General features: G+C 37.2%; 1 protein-coding gene across 1 annotated transcript in view; it reads right to left on the reverse strand.

The window, feature by feature from the left end:
- HCN1 (hyperpolarization activated cyclic nucleotide gated potassium channel 1) overlaps positions 1-22973 on the reverse strand; it is a 406216-nt gene that overhangs the window by 107948 nt on the left and 275295 nt on the right. The window lies entirely within an intron of this gene.

Genomic DNA, 22973 nt, shown 5'->3' on the forward strand with positions numbered 1-22973 from the left:
AGGTAAAACCGCTGCCTGCAGTGCCAGCATCCGATATAAGTGCTGATTCAAGTCCCGGCTGCTCCACTTTAGATCCAGCTCTCTGCTATGCCCTGGGAAAGCAGCAGAAGATGGCTCAAGTCCTTGGGCCCCTGCACCCATGTGGGAGACTAGGAAGAAGCTCCTAGCTCCTGGCTTCGGACTGGCACAACTCCAGCTGTTGTAGCCATCTGGGGAGTGAACCAGCAGATGGAAGACCTCTCTCTCTGTCTCTCTGCCTCTCTTGCTCTCTCTGTGTAACTTGATTTTCATATAAATAAATAAATCTTTTTAAAAATTGAAATGGAATTATTTCTGTCATTGAGAATTAATTTTAGAGGATTTTGGTTTGTTGTTTGATGTATGTCCCTTAGAATTACCGTGTTCATATATATATTACAAATACAACCATTTGAGAAACACCTTTGAGACAACCTGTGTCTGAGTTGGATGAAAACATTATGTTTGACTTCTTGCTACTGATAGATCAGTAAGAATACAGTGGGAGTCAACTTGTTAACTATTCAGTAGCAACATGTGTGCATGCCATATTGGCATGCTGGGCATTAGCCCAAATGGAGATAGTGAAAGCAAAGAATATTTCTTTTAAAAATTTATATAATAGAAGAAAATTTAAAAGTATATCTATATCATGCACTATTTCCATGGTACAGTGCCATTCAAAATAAGCCAACGTAGGTAGCAAGAAAGAGAGCCTAGCAAACACTGTGTGTCTTTTGACTTAATGACCCATTTGAACTTATTGTATAACTTTAGAACTAAACTCCTATTTTTAAATGTATTAGAATGTTTTGAATTATTTTATCATTATAAACCATAGAGGCTTGTCTTCTTGGATTTCTATCAGCAATTTTGATAGTGCTATTTCAAATTATTTAAATGCCATGGTTTTTAGTAAGTTTTTAATAATAGATAGAATTAAAAAGGAGAGAATGATCCAACATGGGAAGCAGACCACACAGCAGACTCATAGAATGACAAATGCCCTAAACAGCACTCTGGCCTCAGAATCAGCCTTTAAGGCATTCAGATCTGGCTAAAAAGCCCATGAGAGGGGCCGGTGCTGTGGTGCAGTGAGTTAACACCCTGGCCTGAAGCACTGGCATACCATATGGGCGCTGGTTCAAGACGTGGCTGCTCCACTTCAGATCTAGCTCTCTGTTATGGCCTGGAAAAGCAGTAGAAGATAGCCCAAGTCCTTGGGCCCTTGCACCGGTGTGGGAGACCTGGAAGAAGCTCCTGGCTCCTGGCTTCAGATAGGTGCAGCTCCGGCCACTGCAGCCATCTAGGGAGTGAACCATCAGATGGAAGACTTCTCTCTCTCTTTCTTTCTTTCTGTCTCTCTCTCTCTCTCCTCTCTCTGTATAACTCTGACTTTCAAATAAGTGAGTAAATCTTTAAAAAAAAAAAAAAGCCCATGAGAGCATTTCAGGCATGGAAAGGCAAGACACTGTGGCAAAAAGTGACCTACATGAAAGATCTCTGTATATGAGATCCCGGTGGAAAGAAGGGGCCCTCAAAGAAGAAGATACTCTTCTCTGAAGGGAGGAGAGAATTTCCACTTTTTTTTTTAAAGATTATTTATTTATTTATTTATTTGACAGGTAGAGTTACAGATAGAGAGAGACAGAAAGGTCTTCCTTCTGTTGGTTCACCCCCCAAATGGCCGCTACGGCCGGCGCGCTGGGGCCAGCGCGCCACGCCGATCCGAACCCAGGAGCCAGGTGCTTCCTCCTGGTCTCCCACGCGGGTGCAAGGACCAAGCACTTGGGCCATCCTCCACTGCCTTCCTGGGCCACAGCAGAGAGCTGGACTGGAAGAGGAGCAACTGGGACAGAATCCGGCGTCCCAACCTGGACTAGAACCTGGGGTGCTGGCGCCACAGCGGGAGGGTTAGCCAAGTGAGCCACGGTGCAGAGCCCGAGAATTTCCACTTTGATTATGGCCCTGTCTAAATAATGTCAGAGTTTGTGGACTCAAGTGGCTTCCAAAGGCCTGGCAGCTCATGACAAGAGCTTTGGGTGATCACTGATGTCAATGTCATAAATAAGAGTGTCAATTGTTAAATCAACAATAGGATTCACTGTGCACTTGCTCCCCATGTAGAACCTCTGTCCTTAATGAGTTGTAATATGGGAATTAATGGTAAAACTAATCTTCAAACAGTACTTTATACTTTGTGTTTATGTGTTGAAATCTTTACTTAGTATTGAGTTGATCTTCTGTATATAAAAATAATTAAAAATGAATCTTAATGAAGAATGGGATGGGAGAGGGAGTAAGAGGTGGGACGGGAGTGAGGGTAGGAGGGCGAGTGTGGGGGGAAGAATCACTATAATCCAACAACTGTACCTATGATTTTATATTTATTAAATAAAAGCTTTTTAAAAATCAGATACATAATTTTGCATATTAAATTGAGAAATTTTTTATAGCCAGTGCTATTATCTGCTTACAGACGTTTACACTTTTGACATCAAGCTGCTGCAATACAGCAAGTTCAATTTTTTAACAGTATAATGTAGATATAGGATTGTTGCCATAGACAGTGATGATGGGTCATTTTGAAAGTTTGTCCTCATTATGTTCCCTGGTCAATTAATTCTTTGAGTTTTCCATGTACTTTTCCCTGTTTCACTAATGATGATAAAATGCAAAGTTTTTAATAACTAAAATTATAAATTAAAATGTAATGATGCTTAATATCATGAATTTTCCATTATATTTTCTTTAATATTGTTCCACTATTTTAAAATGAAAATTATACAAATCAATACATTGCATTAAAGTACGGCTTGTCCATTAACCCAGTTTTTTTCATACAGAGAATACTACTTAATATCACTTGTAAGAAAGGCCACAAGTTAGACATTATTTTAACATTTTAAGTGTGATTTTTCAATTATAAGAGGCTTTTTAAGCAAATCAAAATATGTTCATGCTGTCTCTTTGTATAAGTAAATATAAGCAAATATATTTACAATATGCCTACATATGTATGTATATTTATATAAGTGAATCTGTATATGCATAAATAAAGAGGCACAATGGAAAAAATTAGTATACACTAAGCATACTCCTTGCAAATTCCATTCCATAACCTCATTACTCTTTAAAAATTTTCATATTTATTTAATTTAATTTGAATATGGCCTTGTCTAAATAAGATTGGAGTTGGTGAACTCGAGAGGCTTCCATAATTTTGGAAGTTCATGACAAGAGCCTCAGGTGATTACTGACCTCATAAATAAGCGTGTCAATTGTTAAATCAACAACGGGACTCACTGTGCACCTGCTCCCCGTGTAGGACTTCTGCCCTTAATGTGTTGTACTATGAGAATTAATGGTAAAATTACTACTCGAACAGTACTCTATACTTTGTGTGTCTTTGTGGGTGCAGTCTGTTGAAATCTTTACTTAGTATATACTAAGTTGATCTTCTGTACATAAAGATACTTGAAAATGAATCATGATGAAGAATAGGATGGGAGATGGAGTGGGAGATGGTATGGTTGCAGGTGGGAGGAAAGTTATGGGGGGGAAAGCTGCTATAATTCAAAAGTTGTACTTTGGAAATTTAAATTTATTAAATAAAAGTCAGAAAGAAAAAAAACACAGAACACTGAGTATTTAAAAAAAAAGAAAAGTAGAAAGGCACAGACACATACATATACTATAACACATACACGAACTTTCATGTGCTGGTTCATTTCCCAAATGCCTATAACAAGTAGGGTCAGGCCAGACTGGTGCTGGAAGCCAGGAACTCAATTCTTGTCTCCCATGTGGGTGGCAGGGACCCAAGTACTTCAGCCATCACTTGCTGCCTGCCAAGGTCACATTAGGAGGAAGCTTGAATTGGGAGCAGAGCCAAGACTAAAACCTAGCACTCCAATATGAGATATGAGCAGTCCAAGCAACATCTTATTTGCTGAGCCCAACACTCACCCCTCATATAGCTTTTCTTAATGTCTCAAAACCTAACCTAATGTTATTATTACAGACAGGGAATCCAAAGCTTAGGGAAATTAAGAAATCTGGTCAAGGTCATGATGGAGGCAATACTGGAATTTTTCTGAACCACAGTATAAATTCTCTTCACTCAAAGATCATATATTTCATAACCAATTTATAGGAGTAAAAGTCATTAACAATTATAAAATAGAATTTTCAAGCATTTGAAATTATAACCATAGCATAGAAATTTTTTAAATTGTGTGTAATCTGAGTCAGCAAAAGGGAACATTTACTACACCTTAAGAAAATGTAGAGGAAAATTATCTAGGGTTTCTTCAGAGAGAATCCCCGAGGGAAAATTCCCTAGAGAGTCGAGATCAATCAAGATAATTTGGCCATTCAGTTGTACTTCAATTTTGTGTTTTCCTGTTGGCCAAGAATTCTCAATAGGTTTTCCTTCCTTTCCTCGATCTTGAGAGCCTAGGATGGAGCACCTTATGCTGTTATTTAATAGGAACAGTCCTCTGAAAGGAAATCCTTGCCTGAGGGTCAATACTCCAGAGTATGGAAGGTACAGCTGGCACAGGAAGACAGGTTCAATCTGAAACAGTGCCGTACGCTTTCACTCAACACGTGGACAAAGGAAAATAAACAACCATGCAATATTTCCAGAGTGCTATTATTTTATTGTACATGTTTAAATCAATTTTATGGGTTTTAGCCAAGCAAGTTGCCACTGATGATCCTCAAATTACTAGATCAACTTTTTTAATAGTTGCCTAATTTGAGGTTTGAGAACATCTGGAGTGTGAAAAGCTACTGAAGCCAAAGTGAAATTAAAGTGAAAGCAACCCAAAACCATTTCTTTGCCTAGGCTCAAACTTCTGTTCTCAAAGAGAGTAACTCCCTGATACGTAAAAAATGCAGAATAGTTGAATATAACCTGGAGGCTGGCAGGGATGATTAGAGATAAAGGGAGTTTGCATAACAGATACCAAACTACAGTTAGGTATAAGGAATAAGTTTCTAATGGTATGCAAGGTTGACTATACTTCAATAACCTGTCACATATTTTGTGAAGAAAAAGAAGAATGCAGCTCCCAGCCATCAATCATAAAGTAATATCAAAGGAGAAATATTGATTACCATGGTATGTTCAGTACACATGTAGTGTAATGCTAGTTATAAATAAGTACAGCTTATTTATATTTATAAGTAGTTGTACATAAGTACAACTGCAGTGATAAACAGACACAACTACTATTAATAGTAATTTTTTAAAAAGAATGTATTTTCATCACATATGTGTTCCTTGGGTGTTTATTGTCAATTATTAGAATAAAATATTATTAAATATGAATTTTTCTTTAGGGTACCCACAAAACAGTACAAATATGTTTTTCATCATATGAAAGAGAAAGGGATTTTATTTCTTTCCAGGAAATTTACATATACAACAACTTACATGATAGATGGTACAAAGTGAAAAGAATTTGGACTTTTTATGAAGTTTATTAGAGAGACTTAAAAAAAAAGGCCAAAATATGAAGATACTATAGATAAAAGGGCTAACATATAATGAGCTTTCTGTTCAATAGTTCTACAAATGTGTGATTGAATTTATTAATGGTGTATATATGTGTTTTAATTTAACAAATGTTTTTATAGCACTTTCTGCTACCAGGTAAAATTGTAGCCTCTTTACAAATACATAAATCATGAAAATGTTTATTAAACTCTAGTGTTCAGAAATATGCTTATTTACAAGGCAGAAAATTTTAAACCATAAAAAGAATACATATGCTCATAAAAATTTTACTTGGCAATAGATTTTTAATGTTGAGGTTAGAAAGAGCTTGTCTGTTATCTCAAAAATCATGCTCTCATCTGTGACAGACTCTGAACTGTCACCTAAGTAATGGTAGAATTTGCCCCTAACAGTACCTATCCATATAATTTGATGATGTGCTTTAAACTCATCTGCTTTTTTTTTTACACATAAATTTTCTAGAGGGATTGGGCTCCTGCTGATGCAGAGGAAGGAAGGCACAGTGAAAGAAAATAAAATATTGCCCTTTAATCATTTTTAATAGTAGACTGACTTTCATCCATAGATGCACAGAGAGCTGGATTTGTGAAGGATCTGGGAAACATTTATCCTTTTTATGGTCATACTGAATTTCAGAATCACTAAGATTATGAGACCAAAACATAAAATTAAAAACCAAATAAATAGGCCGGCGCCGCGGCTCACTAGGCTAATCCTCCACCTTGTGGCGCCGGCACACCGGGTTCTAGTCCCGGTCGGGGCACCGATCCTGTCCCGGTTGCCCCTCTTCCAGGCCAGCTCTCTGCTGTGGCCAGGGAGTGCAGTGGAGGATGGCCCAAGTGCTTGGGCCCTGCACCCCATGGGAGACCAGGATAAGCACCTGGCTCCTGCCATCGGAACAGCGCGGTGCGCCGGCCGCAGCGCGCTACCGCGGCGGCCATTGGAGGGTGAACCAATGGCAAAAGGAAGACCTTTCTCTGTCTCTCTCTCACTGTCCACTCTGCCTGTCAAAAATTAAAAAAAAAAAAACCAAATAAATAAATAACTCAGGCTATTCAAATTTATTTTAATATAATATGCAAAGAATAATACATCTTAAAATCATGGTAATATTAAATTACTTGACCAAATTTTATCTGTTTTGTCTAAGAATTATAAAACAAACAAAAAAATACAGACTCACGCCTCTGCTTGGTTGCAATTATTATTCTCATTAAATTTTTTACAATCAAAATAATGATAACACCATCAACAACAAAAACCCTAAGTATGGTTTAAATACGTCTTTCTAGAGTAAGAATCATGTTAGACATGGTGATTATCACTGCACCTTTGTGGTGGCCACAACAGTCTTCATTATACTCATTTTATTGATGAGAATGAAGTTCTGAGTTTCATCCATTTGCTCCAGTATCTCTCCACTAGATCTATGACCTATTGATTGCAGATATTGAATATTTTAAGCTGTGCCTTTAGAATCCCTATCTTGTACTCTGCTTACATATAGGTATTTAAGAGGAAAAAAATCAACCACAATCTGGTTAAGCCATTTCCATTATGAAAGTAATAGTGTAAGTCAAATTATTATTACAACACATCTGTGTAAAATGGTACAGCTATCCACTATGATCTGTATTGCTTGATAGTTGCCATTGAGTTATCCATGATAAATGAATAGAATCTTATGAGAACAGCAGCTAATCAAATTGTACCAAAAAAATTCTCCTTGCTAAAGTTATTTCAATCACAGGTTTAAATGAATGACATGAATTAAAAATGCTGCATTACTTTAGAAAAATGGCTTCACAGGTATTTTGAAAAAAAAAATTGATACACCAAAAAAGAAGGAAAAGACCAAAATCAATAAAATCAGAGATGAAAAAGGAAATGTAACAACAGATACCACAGAAATAAAAAGAATCATCAGAAATTATTACTAAGAGCTGTATGCCAACAAACTAGGAAACCTGGAAGAAGTGGACAGATTCCTAGAAAGATACAATCTACCAAAATTAAGTCATGAAGATATAGAAAACCTAAACAGACTAGTAACCAAGATGGAGATTGAATTAGTAATAAAGACCCTCCCAATAAAAAAAGCCCAGGACCAGAAGGCCTCACTGCTGCATTCACCCAGACATATAAAGAAGAACTAATTATATTTCCTCTCAAGCTATTCAAAACAATTGAAAAGGAGGGAATTTTCCCAAACTCCTTCTACGAACCTGCATCATCTTAATACCTAAACCTGGAAAAGATGCAACAGAGAAAGAAAACTATAGACCAATATCTCTGATGGACATAGATGCAAAAATCTTCAGCAAAATATTAGCTCATTGAATCCAACAACACATTAGAAAGATCACCCACCCTAATCAAGTGAGACTTATCCACAGAATGAAAGACTAGTTCAACATTCACAAATCAATCAATGTGATACACCACATTAACAAAGAGAAGTCAAAAATTATATGATTATCTCAATAGACTGAGAGAAAGCATTTGATAAAATAAAACATCCTTTCATGATGAAAACCTTAAGGAAAATGGGTATAAAAGGAACATTCCTCAACACAACCACAACAATATATGACAAAACAATTGCAAGCATCCTATTGAATGGAGAAAAGCTGAAAAGATCACCCATAAAATCCAGAACAAGAAAAGGATGTTCACTGTCACCACTGCTATTCAATATAGTCCTGAAAGTTTTAGCCAGAGCCATTAGGCAAGAAAAAGAAATCAAATGGATACAAATTAGAAAAGAGGAAGTGAAACTATCTTTATTTGCAGATGCCATGATCCTATATATAAGAGATCCAAAAGACTACACTGAGAGACTATTGGAACTCATAAAATGAGTTTGGTAAAGTGGGAAGATATAAAATCAACACAGAAAAATCAATAGCCTTTGTATACACAGACAATGCCATGGCTGAGAAACAACTTGTAAGATCAGTACCATTCACCATAGTTCCAAAAAGAATCAAATACTTTGGAATACATTTAACTAAGGATGTTAAAGATGTCTTCAATGAAAATTACAAAACACTAAAGAAAGAAATTGAAGAATATATTTAAAAATGAAAATTCTTCCATGTCCATGGATTGGAAGAATTAACATCATCAAAATGTCATTACCAAAAGCAATTTACACATTCAGTGCAATCCCAATCAAAATATCAACGACATTCTTCACAGATCTAGAGGAAACCATGCTGAAATTCATATGGAAAGACAAGAGACCAGAATGGCTAAAGCAATCTTAAACAACAACAACAAAAAGCTGGAGGCATCATAATACCTGATTTCAAGACATACTACAGGGCAATTACAATCAAAAAAGCTTGGTACTGAAACAAAAACGTACTTATAGACCAATGGAATAGCATAGACTCCAGAAATCAATCCATGCATCTACAGCCAACTCATAATTGATAAAGAAGCTAAAAGTCAGTCTGTGGAGCAGAGACAGTCTCTTTAACGAATGGTGCAGGAAAAACTGAATCTCCACTTGCAGAAGTATGAAATTAGTTCCCTACTTTACTCTACAAAATAATCCACTCAAAAGGGATCAAGGACCAAATCTATTACCTGATACTATGACATTATTAGAGGAAATGGAGGGAACTCTACAGGACATTAGCACAGGAAAGACTTTTTGCAAAAGATCCCATAGCACAAGAAATCAAAGCCAAAATTGACAATTGGGATTACATAAAGATGAGAAGCTTCTCCACTGCAAAAAAACACTCAGCAAAATGAAGAGGCAACTGACAGAATGGGGGAAATTATTTGCAAACTGTACAACTGATAAAAGGTTAACATCCAGAATATGTAAGAATCTCAAGAAATTCAACAACAACAAAACAAACAATCCAATAAAGAAATGGGAAAAGTACTTGAATAGGCATTTTTCAAGAGAGAAAATTCAAATGGGCAGCAGACACTTTGGGAAAATGCTCAGTTTCACTAGCCATCAAGGAAATGCAAATCAAAACCACAAGGAGGTTTCACCTCACTCCAGTCAGAATGACTCATACATAGAAATCAACAAACAACAAATGCTGGTGAGGATGTGTGTGTGTCGGGGGAAGGTACTCTGATCCACTGCTGGTGGAAATGTAAACTGGTGCAACCACTGTGGAAGACATATGGAAATACCTCAGAAACCTGAAGATACAGACCAACCATATGATCCAGCCATTCCACTCCTGGGAATTTACCCAAACCAAAAAATATCAGTACATGAAAGAGATATCTGTACTCCCATGTTCATAGAAGCACAATTCACAACAGTTAAGATATGGAGTCAACCCAGATGTACATCAACTAGTGACTGAATAAAGAAATTATGTTATATATACACTATGGAGTGCTACTCAGCTGTTAAAAAAAAAAACACTGAAATCCTGTATTTTGCAAGAAGATGGTCACAACTGGAAACCAGTCCGAAAAAGATAAATATCACATGTTTTCCCTGATCCAATGCATCTAGTAGAATGCCTGAAATGTAATGTATTTGAGTGGAATAGACATTTGGAAAACTGATGATTATTTACAGCCCATGTCTTTTCTATTGAGGAACAATATTTTGTTTAGTTTTGCTTTTTTTGTTTGTTTGTTTTCTTCCTGTTCATACTATCTGCTGAACTCCTCTATTTAGAGTAGGGCTAACTATATGATCACTAAGTAAACTGATAATAGATCTTTGTAAAAATTAACAATGGGAATCCGAGGGACGGGGGGAGGGTTGGAATGTGGGCAGGAGGGAGGGGAAGCCCCACTGTGTTCCTCAATCTGTATTTATGAAATATATGAAACCTGTATAACTTAAATAAAAAAATGGCTTTAACATCCTATTTACAAGCTAAGAAATAACTACACAAATTAGAAACAACGCATGTTGCTAATTCTAAAGACATCTTAAATAGCACACAAACAAATGAAACCTTTCATTACAAGTAATGGTGGTACTTGCTGTATTGATTATGAGGTCTAACAAGATAAGCCAAGAAAATCCTCTGCTATGTAGGCTCTGTAAAAGGCAGGGTGTATTGCGCACTTATTTTTAGAAGCCTAACTCCAAACTTAAGGCTCTTATCCTATGAAGTGTATCATTGTATTTTTAGTATTAAGACTTCTGTGCCAGTTACTCCTCTGAGAGACTATCTTGCTTTGATTTTCAACTCCACATAAGCCTATGCAAATTCCAGTTTTATAATGTTCAGACCCCCTGATCTCATGTACAACTTCACAGAAAATTTAAATACTGTAATAATACTTAAGAGAAGCAAACACATCTTAGATCAGCAGAATCATGCCAAATACTCTTCTACCAATAATTAGAAATGTTAAATTCCTAGATGTCATGTATCTGACAAATCAACTCCACTCAAATTCCTTTTAAAGCTGTGTTGTGTGTACATGTGCATGTTCATGTGTGTGACAGAGAAAGCAAGGGAGTGAGAGAGGCAGTTTTTCTTTCAAGGCTCAGATTATCTTCTTTCACCCAGATACTTGAATTAAGTTATAGACTGATATATAATAGGCATAATTCCTATTTCTGATGAACTACTTTCAATTTTCTAGAATCAGAATAAAATTACATGGGTAAATATTCCACAGTCCACCATGGTATTGCTAACCAAAGAAAATAATGTGAAACAACTTCCTGCTGAGTTTTGATGGATTCCATTTGAAATCATGCTAATGAGAATATTCCAGCTATTTCATGTTGGTACAGAGAAGAAAACTAAAGCATTTAACTTACAGGATGAAAGTTTTTACTGTATTCCTATATGATAAACATATACTAGAAAGACAAATGTATCCCAACTAATATAATCCCTTGGTTTTAAGAAATGGAAATAAAAATCAACTTAACCCAGAAATGGAGAACCCCTAAATCCTTCAGTAGAATTTTTGGTTGTTTCCAGTTGTAATATTGTCTACTTTCAATGTTTCCCATAATTCTAGCCTTTATGCTTCTGAAGTATAACAGTGTTCCCTGAAGGCAGCACATCATTTTATACAATTCCTAGAGAAGACTGAATTCTAACATATTAATCAAGCATAATACCAAGTTTGCCACAAATCGGCAGGCTGATTGCAAAGTATACTTCCACACAGGTCATAATTGTTTCTTGCTCTAACTTCTTTTGATGTGGAAGAAAACACCTCTATAGGTTACTGGCAATCTAGAGAATGCCCTAATAACTAAGAGCACACATTTTTCAGTCAACAGACTGTTCAGGAAAAGAAGTAAATATTCAAAGCTTAATTTCTCTTGTGCATCACTTCTATGACTCATGCCAGATTTTCTCTAGCTAGTTCTAAAATCATGTGTCTGCTGCAATGAGTCAATAGCCTTCCATCTTCACATTTCATTAAGCACTAGTGACGGAGGTTAAAAAAATCATCTGGGTGTACTGGAGTATGCTTGAGGGGCCTTTCCACACCATAGAGGTTAAGAAGTGGTACAGCACTGAGGTCACCATTATGTGCAAGTAAGACGTTGCTGCCATTGTGCCCCTGGATTCTGTGGATAGTAGAGCCTGAGGCGCCAGTACTGGTTAGGGAACTTTGTAAGGAGAAAAGTTCAATTTCATTGCAGATGAAATTTGGGAGTGCAATACCCAATTCTCCAAAAACAGAATAAAGTCCTCAGAATGGTCTTCTCCAAAAATTTCTCCTTCTGAAAGACTTGGAATTATGTTTATTGGGTCTTTCTCTTTTAGGTAAGAAAGTAAAGTCGGGGCCAGCGCTGTGGCTCACTTGGTTAATCCTCCGCCTGCAGCGCTGGCATCCCATATAGGCGCCAAATTCTAGTCCTGGTTGCTCCTCTTCCAGTCCAGCTCTCTGGAGGGCAATGGAGGATGGCCCAAGTGCTTGGGTCCCTGCACCTGCATGGGAGATCAGGAAGAAGCACCGGGCTCCTGGCTTCGGATCGGCGCAGCACCGGCTGTGGTGGCCATTTGGGGGGTGAACCAATGGAAGGAAGACCTTTCTCTCTGTCTCTCTCTCTCACTATCTATATCTCTACTTGTCAAATAATAAAAAAAAAGAAAGTAAAGTCAAGAAAAATGTCTCTGTGAGGCTACTGCTTAAATGTTTATAGAAACTGCCTTGAAGTCAGTATCCAGATATTGTACTTCTGTGTCCTGGATGCCTGCAATATCCATGACCAGACAAGACTCATCTAACCTGTGTCTACCACACATAACAACTGTTTTCCTTAGAACCTGTTGAGTTTAGTATTACTTGCCACAAATCGGCAGGCTGATAGCAAAGTATACTTCCACACAGGTCATAATTGTTTCTTGCTCTAACTTGGCTACATGTGGTACTCCCTTTCTCTCCATTGGATGAATCCAAAGCTTCTAGGCAAAAGAGAAATTAAACAGTAGCTGTTCCCACTTTCCCAACCGAATACCAAATGTTGAAGAGATTAGCAGACTTTTGAAAGTACATATTTATCTGAAAACAACCCATCAAACACAATAGCAACTATTGAAAAGAATCTTTTTCCCTCTCTCTTTCTCATACTCAGGCTCCTATTCCCTGTCCAATATGTAGCTCCAGGCAGTCTTACATTGTCACTTGACCTAAGGATATATTAGGTCCCGTTTTTGGTTACCTCTATCATCATGTATCTACAACATAGAAGAGGACCTGATATTCTTAACAAGCATGCTTGTCTTTTGTGCAGTTCTTGACTGTGATCCTTAATAACCATGAGGTCAGGTATTCTCTCTGCAAGGTGTTGCTGAAACCAAATTATATTTCTGTGATCATAACTATGCCATAACTAGATATTATCATCCTGTCATATTTTGTAAGCAACAGTTGATATTAGACTGACCCATTAGTCCTTGGGCTTTGATTTTGCTCTTTTATTTATAAAGCTGTATAAGCCTTTTCTAAATTACTTATTTTACTTTGCTCTTGAATAGAAAAATATAGCACTTCTTAATCCCAGTGGAAAAAAAGGCACACTTTTCTCAAATTTTTCTTGTACCGATTACTATAAAACAAAAATTTTTTCTCTCTGTTTTTTTTTTTTTTTTTTGGACAGGCAGAGTGAACAGTGGGAGAGAGAGAGACAGAGACAGAAAGGTCTTCCTTTTCCGTTGGTTCACCCTCCAATGGCTGCTGCGGCTGGCACGCTATGACCAGCGCACTGCGCTGATCTGAAGCCATTAGCCAGGTGTTTCTCCTGGTCTCCCATGTGGGTGCAGGGCCCAAGGACTTGGGCCATCCTCCACTGCACTCCCGGGCCACAGCAGAGAGCTGGACTGGAAGAGGAGCAACCGGGACAGAATCCAGCACCCTGACCGGAACTAGAACCCGGTGTGCTGGCGCCACAGGGGGAGGATTAGCCTATTGAGCCGCGGCGCCAGCCTATAAAACACAAATTTAAACAATAAACCCCCTCAATTTAACTCCTTTCCATCCCAATCTTCAGACATCCACCAATAAGTAAAATCATGCTACCCCATGCTATAAGTTTGTTCGCAGCCTCAAATATTAAATCAAACCAATCATAGGAGTCATAAGAAGTTAGTTACAATGTTGCCCTGTCTCTCATGTCAGCAACACTCTTTGACTTTGCAAATCTCCTCATCGAAAGCCATAACTTCACTCTTGTCACCGTGATCTACTGCAGCTCCCCAGACACTCCCCTGTGCTTTCATATAGCTAGTTTTCTCTCAGTGTGATTTCTTGTCTCCTCTCCTTTGTCACTTCTAGGATGTTTTTCAAAGATCCACTTTCACCTGAACAGTTCAGCCCTCATTGTCTGGTCCATCTTAGTATCTACAGGGTCTTAGAACATGTGCTTCATTTATCTTGGGATTGCATAGCACCATCTCTCTGTTTGCCTTCATCAGTATAACCAGAGCTCTTGAAGAACAGAGACCATATTTTAATCATCTTTGTATCAAAAACAGAGTTATTGATATTAGTGGAATTCAGAAAAGATATATACTGGGGGATGATAAAAATTTTATCTTAATTTTAATTGGTATTTAACAGATTCAATACAATTCCATATTTAATTGACAAAAATCAATAATCATGTATTATCTGTTCTATAATGTTACCACAGCTACCCTGAACTTTGCTGAAAATTGAAAAGGCAGGTGCCTTCATCTGAACCACAAAGAATGACAGAATCTCTCAATAAGATTCAGAGTATTTCCACTGTGATTGAAAAGTGAACTTTAAATTTAATGAAATAAAGCTGATGCCCTTAGCAATCTGATCAACTGTTCTCCCAACTGATATTATATAGCAGATGTCATATACAACTCAGCATACATTTAAATATCAATATAAAATTGAAATATTGCAAAAATGTTTCAAATTTCTTAGGTATTCTATTCCTTCATGAGCACTTCATAAGAAGATCTGCATCAATGGTTATTCTCCAAACTTATTTACAGATATTTCATTTTCTTAAGATTTATTTACTTATTTGAAAGGCAGAATTACGGAGAGGCAGAGGCAGAGAGACAGAGAGAGAAAGAGAGAGATATCTTCCATCTACTGGTTCACTCCCCAAATGGCCACAACAGCTAGACTGAGCTGATCTGAAGCCAGGAGCCAGGAGCTTCTTCTGGGTCTCCCAGGCAGGTAGAGGGGACCAAGAACTCGGGTAATCTTCTACTGCTCTCCCAGTTCATGGCAGAGAGCTGGATTGGCTAATCCTTCGCCTTTGGCGCCGGTACTCCAGGTTCTAGTCCTGGTTGGGGCACCAGTTCTGTCCTGGTTGCTCCTCTTCCAGTCCAGCTCTCTGCTGTGGCCCGGGAGTGCAGTGGAGGATGGCTCAGGTCCTTGGGCCCTGCACCCATATGGGAGAATGGGAAGAAACGCCTGGCTCCTGGCTTTGGATAGGCACAGTGTTCCGGCCGTAGTGGCCATTTGGGGGGTGAACCAAGGGAAGCAAGGCCTCTCTCTCTCTCTAACTCTGCCTGTCAAAAAAAAAAAAATTGAAAATTGAGCAGCCAGGATTCAAACCGGTACCTATATGGGATGCCTGCCCTGTAGGCACACCACAGTGCCAGCCCCTCAAATATTTCTGTCATCATTTGATTGGCTTCCAGGTGGAAGGTAAATGTCTTTCAAAATGATTTATTTATGCTTTTCGAAACTTAAAGCATGGAGAGTTAAACTTGGAAACAACACTGTAATTCAAATATTATCTGACAAACAACCTAATAGAAGTTGCTTTTTGGTTCCCATAGATGGGGATAACAAAACAAGTACCTAGGCTGGAGATTTAAAAAAAAAAAAAACAGTCCATTACTCAAATGTAGAAATGTGACTAGCCTGGTGAAAACAGTGAGAACAAATCTAGTGAGTACAGAATAGTGGCATATATGTAAATACACCTATTTTTTATACAGCATTGTTATTTAGCTTCAAGTGCTTCCTGAACATCTTAGAAACAGAAACAGCACAAAACAATTCTTTTCAGAACATAGTGTATTTGATAAGGTTAGCAACATGCTCCAAGAATAAAAATGGCAGAGGTTTCCTCAAATAGAAATAAAAATCTTTGGTGAATAGAAGGTACTGGATCATACTCTTTCTTTTATGATTCCTTATTACTCTTGAGCAAACCCCCCCCAAAAAAAAGAAAAGAAAAAAAAGCAAACATTTCAAGAAAAATTTAACTAATAGTTAAAATCTTTAACTATTATAAAACTTTGTTGCTTAATTTTAGAATTTCCTAGGTTCCAAAAAGCATTCTCGATGTTTAGACAAAATAACAAAGAACATAGTTAGGTACACTGAAACCTGATTGTGTGTTACCAACAGTCCCGAACTACTTTTACATTGTATAAAGTCTCAAAATCAGCAGTAATTAGAATTTTCAGATGTGGTGTTCTCTTAGGCACAGAGTGTACAGTCATTAAATATTAGTGAGTTGACTTTTTGATAGGAGACCTAAGTGTTACTCAGTTGTGTACCCATTTCTAAGTGTAAAACCAATTAAACAAATGGCCATTGATAATTTATTGTTTGCCTTCTCCATTAATGCTATTTTTCTGTAACATCTCAGTTTCTGAAAAGAAAAGGCAACCATCAGGAAAGCCATTTTTTATTAGCATCTGGTATGAATTAGGTCAAGGTCAGAGCTGGAGGTGGAATCTTTAGTTATGTTTAATAGGTCCTGTAGTCTTTGACCTTTAAACTGCTGTTTTATCATGTCATAACTATTACATAGAAAGTGATCTTGTTATATCCAGTTTCATTTCTAAAATAAATACAAGGTCATTGCATTTGGAGGTGACTAAAAAGAATACAGTATAACAATCCTAATTGTGACACACTGCACAAAACTAAGGATATTTTTGAATGTACTCAAAAATATAAATAAGTAGCATAGGTTAGCCACAGTCAGCTAGAATCAATTTAATGTGGCCAAGCAGAGAAAAGCTGTCTTTTTTTTTTTTTTTTTTTTTTGACAGGCAGAGTGGACAGTGAGAGAGAGAGAGACAGAGAGGAAAGTCTTCTTTTCCGTTGGTTCACCCCCCAATGGCTGCTGACGGCCAGCGAACCGCGCTGATCTGAAGCCAGGAGCCAGGTGCTTCTCTTGGTCTCCCATGCGGGTGCAGGGCCCAAGGACCTGAGCCATCCTCCACTGCACTCCCGGGCCACAGCAGAGAGCTGGACTGGAAGAGGAGCAACCGGGACAGAATCCGGCGCCCCGACCTGGGCTAGAACTCGGTGTGCTGGTGCCGCAGGTGGAGGATTAGCCTATTGAGCTACGGCAGCACCTGCAAGCATCTGTCTTAATATGAAAGCTTCCCTATATCTCATTTGTATAAAGGGGGAAAAAAATCAGGGTCATGCTCAACGTATATGACTTAATGTTGGAAAACTTCAGTCCTCCAAACACCTCTCGGGAAAAAAAAAACACCAAAAGCTAAAGGAACAGGAATCGTCAGGCAGATTTCAAAATCTCATTTAGACTACTGGACAAATGATAAGAAAGAGAAAAAATAAAAATTCTACATATACTGAGAGGCATATTTTACAAATTAAGGTTGATAGGGTTGGAGGTGGGCATAGAACGTCTCTCATTAGAGGGGTGTACAGAATTATCACTATATAAGTTTGAATCTGGAAAAGTGGCTCCCTCAAAATACTTAGGTGGAAAATTCATGTGAATCACATCATAGAAAAAAATTTTAAAAAGTCTGTGGTTTGATTTTATAAACAGATCCAATTGCCTTTTGTCTATTTATGTTTGAATATTATATTACCATATTTTGAATGAAAGAATAAGTTATCATTATGTATTCTGTGGACATTCAAGCAACAAAAGGGGGGAAAACATATTCATTAAACTATATTTCTTACACAACACATGTAAATGTTGGGAATAAATGTTTGTTCGCTAGTATACACACCCCTATCTATTTCTCTTTTCTCTGTGTGTGTATTTATATACATATATTTTATATATAATGAGCAAAACTTTTATAATAAAATGCGGGAAAACAATCACCTATTCCAGAGTTCAGTCAATCCAAAAAATAGTGCTGATACCTTTAATTGACTGCTAATCTACTGAAGAGTGCTTTACATGTAGCTTTTAAGACTAAGCACTCTGATCTTTTCTGAATGACATTTTGTTAGGAAAAGGTCATGTGTTTAGGCTGGCGAACCCATGAGGAAAACAATAGTACATTTGTTGTTAAAGTATGGAACTGATGAATCAATATAACTGTCAACAGCTGAGACCTAACATTAACACAGATGTGGAAAAGGAAGGCAACACAATCGCGGAGATGGAAGCAAACACTATGCTTAAAGATATTAGCCATCTGGGAATTGCTTCTTTGTGTAGAAGATGTAAATTTGTATGCCAGTTTGCCTACATATATCCACTGTTTTTGTGTAAGAATATTGTTTGGAGGTTTACATATAAACCTATTGGACATTGGAATAATCCAACACAGAAGCATTACTGGAACATACATTGCACAATTATATTGGAGTGACTCACCTTCATCAAAGAATACTATGAGATTTATACTGGTATCTTTAGACTCCTTTCTGTTATGTGTCCCTCTGTGTTAGTGTCAAACATGGAGGACTTAGCATTCTGCCTTCTGGACGCTTTTAGGAACTTGGCATGAACTCAGGAAGCAGAGTGTGGTACACTATGACACTGTACACTCATTTTGCTAAGCAAACCTAAAGGGCTAAGAGCTATAATTTCATATCTGAAAGAACGGTGGCATAGGTATTAGGAAGGGAGGTTCCCATAGGAATATTGCAATAGTTGGCTGTTTGTCCAAGAGCTTCAGGTAGCTAAAGGGAAGAACTTCAGAGGTAAGAAACCAATATCATCTTAGACTGATACCCTCAAATCATGAGGAATGTGACAGGAAGAAGCAAACAATAGCAGGTAAACACAAAATCCAAAGGAATGCTAAACTGGATGCCAGAGCAACCCAGAGACAGAACTGCCTTAAGATTATGAAGTAAAGATTTATATTAGTAACCCCCGAAGTTTATGTTCAAGCATACTTCCTTTGGTCCATACTCTGTATGACCGTCTCCTCTTCCAAACCTAAACATAAAAAAGCAGAGCCATTTCTTTTTCTTCAGTTCTTCATTGCTGAAGGCCCCCATGTCATGTAAGATTTTCTATGATGATTAAGTTTTAGTTTTCCTTTTGCTAATTTGTCCTTATTGGGGTATCAGCCATGAACTTTGCAATGGGTGGAAGAAAAAACAGTGTTTTCTCTCTCCTCAATTATGGAGACTCTATCCTCTTGATCAACTTAGACCTATTTACTTCCCAAATCCAAATCTACAAATGCTCACAAACTCTAGGGATTAAAACTTCAACATGTGAATTTTGGAAAGATACAAACATACAATCCACAGCAAATGTCAGTTTTCTAACTTACTACTATTAAATAATTACAGCCATGCATACATATATGTTAACAGACATATTCTGCTTCATCAGTTTGAAACACTGATGCATTTAATACACATTTAACATCCAAAACTATCATCTCATGAATAATTTTGGCTCATTTTTCTAAGCTAATCAAATCTCTTAGAAAATCTACTAGATAGAACAAGTTTTTCTTTTTCCTGCCACAATATAACCCTCCAGCACATCTTTGTCACTCGCAAAATTATTGAGTTGCCTGCCAGCCTCTTCTGCATTATTGAGGTATTAATGAGAAGAAACATTAGCTCAAGAAAGTGTAATAGGAATTTATGCAGCATATGATTTAAGAGCAAGAGACACAGAAATTCTACTCTGGCTCTCTGTCTCCTAAAATCCACTTCTGCAGTCTAACAGTCAAGGACCCAGTATCCAGCCCTGCCTGATTTTTTTAATTTATATTTAATAAATATAAATTTACAAAATACAACTTTTGGATTATAGCAGCTTTTCCCCCATAACCTGCCTCCTGCCCGCAACCATCCCATCTCCCACTCCCTCTCCCACCCCATTCTTCATCAAGATTCATTTTCAATTATGTTTATATACAGAAGATCAATTTAGTATATACTAAGTAAAGATTTCAACAGTTTGCACCCACACAGAAACACAAAGTATGAAGTACTGTTTGAGTACTAGTTATACCGTTAATTCACATAGGACAACACACTAAGGACAGAGATCCTACATGGGGAGTAAGTGCACAGTGACTCCTGTTCTTGACTACACAATTGACATTTTGATTTATGATGTCAGTAATCACCCAAGGCTCTTGTCATGAGCTGCCAAGGCTATGGAAGCCTCTTGAGTTCGCCAACTCTGGTATTATTTAGATAAGGCCATAGTCAAAGTGGAAGTTCTCTCCTCCCTTCAGAGAAAGGTACCTCCTTCTTTCATGGCCCCGTTCTTTCCACTGGGATCTCACTCGCAGATATCTTTCATTTAGGGTTTTGTTTGTTTGTTTGTTTTTTGTTTTGATTTGTTTTGTTTTTTGCCATAGTGTCTTGGCTTTCCATGCCTGAAATACTCTCATGGGCTTTTTAGCCAGATCTGAATGCCTCAAGGGCTGATTCTGAGGCCAGAGTGCTGTTTAGGACATCTGCCATTCTATGAGTCTGCTGTGTATCCTGCTTCTCATGTTGGATTGTTCTGTCCTTTTTAATTCTATCAGTTAGTATTAGCAGACACTAGCCTTGTTTATGTGATCCCTTTGACAATCCTATCATTATGATCAATTATAAACTGAAACTGATCACTTTGATTAGTGAGATGGCATTGGTACATGCCACCTTGATGGGATTGAATTGTAATCCCCTGGCACGTTTCTAACTCTAGTGTTAGGGGTAAGTCTGATTGAGCATGTGCCAAACTGTACATCTCCTCCCTCTCTTATTCCCACTCCTGTATTTAAGTTTAAACACCTAAGAATAATTGACCGTTTATTAAAGAGTTCAATCAATTGTATTAAGTAGAAAAAAAATACTAAAAGGAATAAAGTAGTAAGTTGTTCCTCGACAGTCAGGACAAGGGCTGATCAAGTCACTGGTTCTCATAGTGTCTATTTCACTTCAACAGGTTTCCCCTTTGGTGCTCAGTTGTTACTGATCAGGGAGAACATATGACATTTGTCCCTTTGGGACTGGCTTATTTCACTCAGCATGATGTTTTCCAAATTCCTACATTTTGTTGCAAATGTTTGTTTTTTCACTGCTGTATAGTATTCTATAGAGTACATATCCCATGATTTCTTTATCCAGTCTTCTGTTGATGGGCATTTAGTTTGATCCCAAGTCTTAGCTATTGTGAATTGAGCTGCAGTAAACATTGAAGTGCAGACAGCTCTTTTATTTGCCAATTTAATTTCCTTTGGGTAAATTCCAAGGAGTGGGATGGCTGGGTTGTATGGTAGGGTTATGTTCAGGTTTCTGAGGAATCTCCAGACTGAATTCCATAGTGGCCTAACCAGTTTGCATTCCCACCAACAGTGGGTTAGTGTCCCTTTTCCCCACATCCTTGCCAGCATCTGTTGTTGGTAGATTTCTGTATGTGAGCCATCCTCTTGGGGTGAGGTGAAACCTCATTGTGGTTTTAATTTGCAGTTCCCTGATGGCTAGTGATCCTGAACATTTTCTCATGTGTCTGTTGGCCATTTGGATTTCCTCTTTTGAAAAATGTCTATTTAGGTCCTGCCTGCTTTTATATATTTCTGATTTTTTTCATTTCACTATTTCTCCACAAATCTTTCAGTGTAGGCCAACCTCTCCTTACTCCCAAACCACCATTAGACAGAGTTCCTTCCAAGGAATATTTTTGTTCACTATATTCTATGAGTGGGGAAGTTCTCCTCTTCTCTTTTTACAGATTTTAATTCTATCTATCCTTGAAAATTCAATTCAGTTTTGACCTCTTCTTTGAAAATGTTTCCTTAGAATTGCTACAAAAATTTTCATTTATTTGATAACTTACATGAATGACAGCTTCTGCTCCTGCCTCACTTGTTCAATAGCATACTTTCAGGACTTTTCACTGCACCTAGTATGTGATATAGGTTCAATAGAGAGTTTATGAATATTTGAACTAAAAATTATCTTCAACTAAACTTAGTATTTTTTTTTAAATTGTCTATTATAATTTCCCTTTTCTTCCCAGATAAACTTATTTGAGAGAAAAGATTATGTCTACCAAATACTTATTTGCCTGATCTTCTCAAGTTCACTGCTTATAAACAGTATTCCATAAAAAGCTGATGTTTTACCTTAAAGGAATAAAATCTCTAACATTATGATTTAGAAGTCTGCGCATATATTAATTGCTCTACTTTAAAAAATACACCAAGAAACCAAACGCTAATGACTTCTCAAAAATTAGGGAACTGGTATTTATCTTCTGAGAAAGGTTACATAAGGCTCAGAATCAAAGTTAAAAAAGAAAAATTTCTTCATAAGTGAATTTGCAAAAATGGTCTAAAATTTGGGGATAACATTGCTTTCAAAATAATATGGCAAATGATGCAATATAAAGTTGCATATATTGTTAAGTTATTTCCCAAATTACATTTGGAGTATGTTTTCTTTATAACATATTTCTAGGATATATACTTTCACTGCTTATTGTTAACAATATTGAAAATTTATACAGAAAATACAGAGGTGCAGTGTAAGCACATTATGTATATTAATAAATGTATTAAGAAGAAATAAATAACTCAAATGAAGAATAAAATATTTGCTACAGTCTATACTAGGATATATATAAATATACATATATATATAAAATCCACATCTCATAGTGTGCACATATAAGAGAACGTCAAAAAGTTCATGAAAAGTGGAATTAAAAGATAAATTTTTGTGTGACCATTTTTTGTTTTTTGGTTTTTTTGACAGGCAGAGTTAGACAGTGAGAGTGAGAGAGACAGAAAAAAAGGTCTTCCTTCCGTTGGTT

This window comes from Lepus europaeus, chromosome 15, assembly GCF_033115175.1.
Source record: "Lepus europaeus isolate LE1 chromosome 15, mLepTim1.pri, whole genome shotgun sequence".
NCBI lineage: Eukaryota > Metazoa > Chordata > Mammalia > Lagomorpha > Leporidae > Lepus > Lepus europaeus.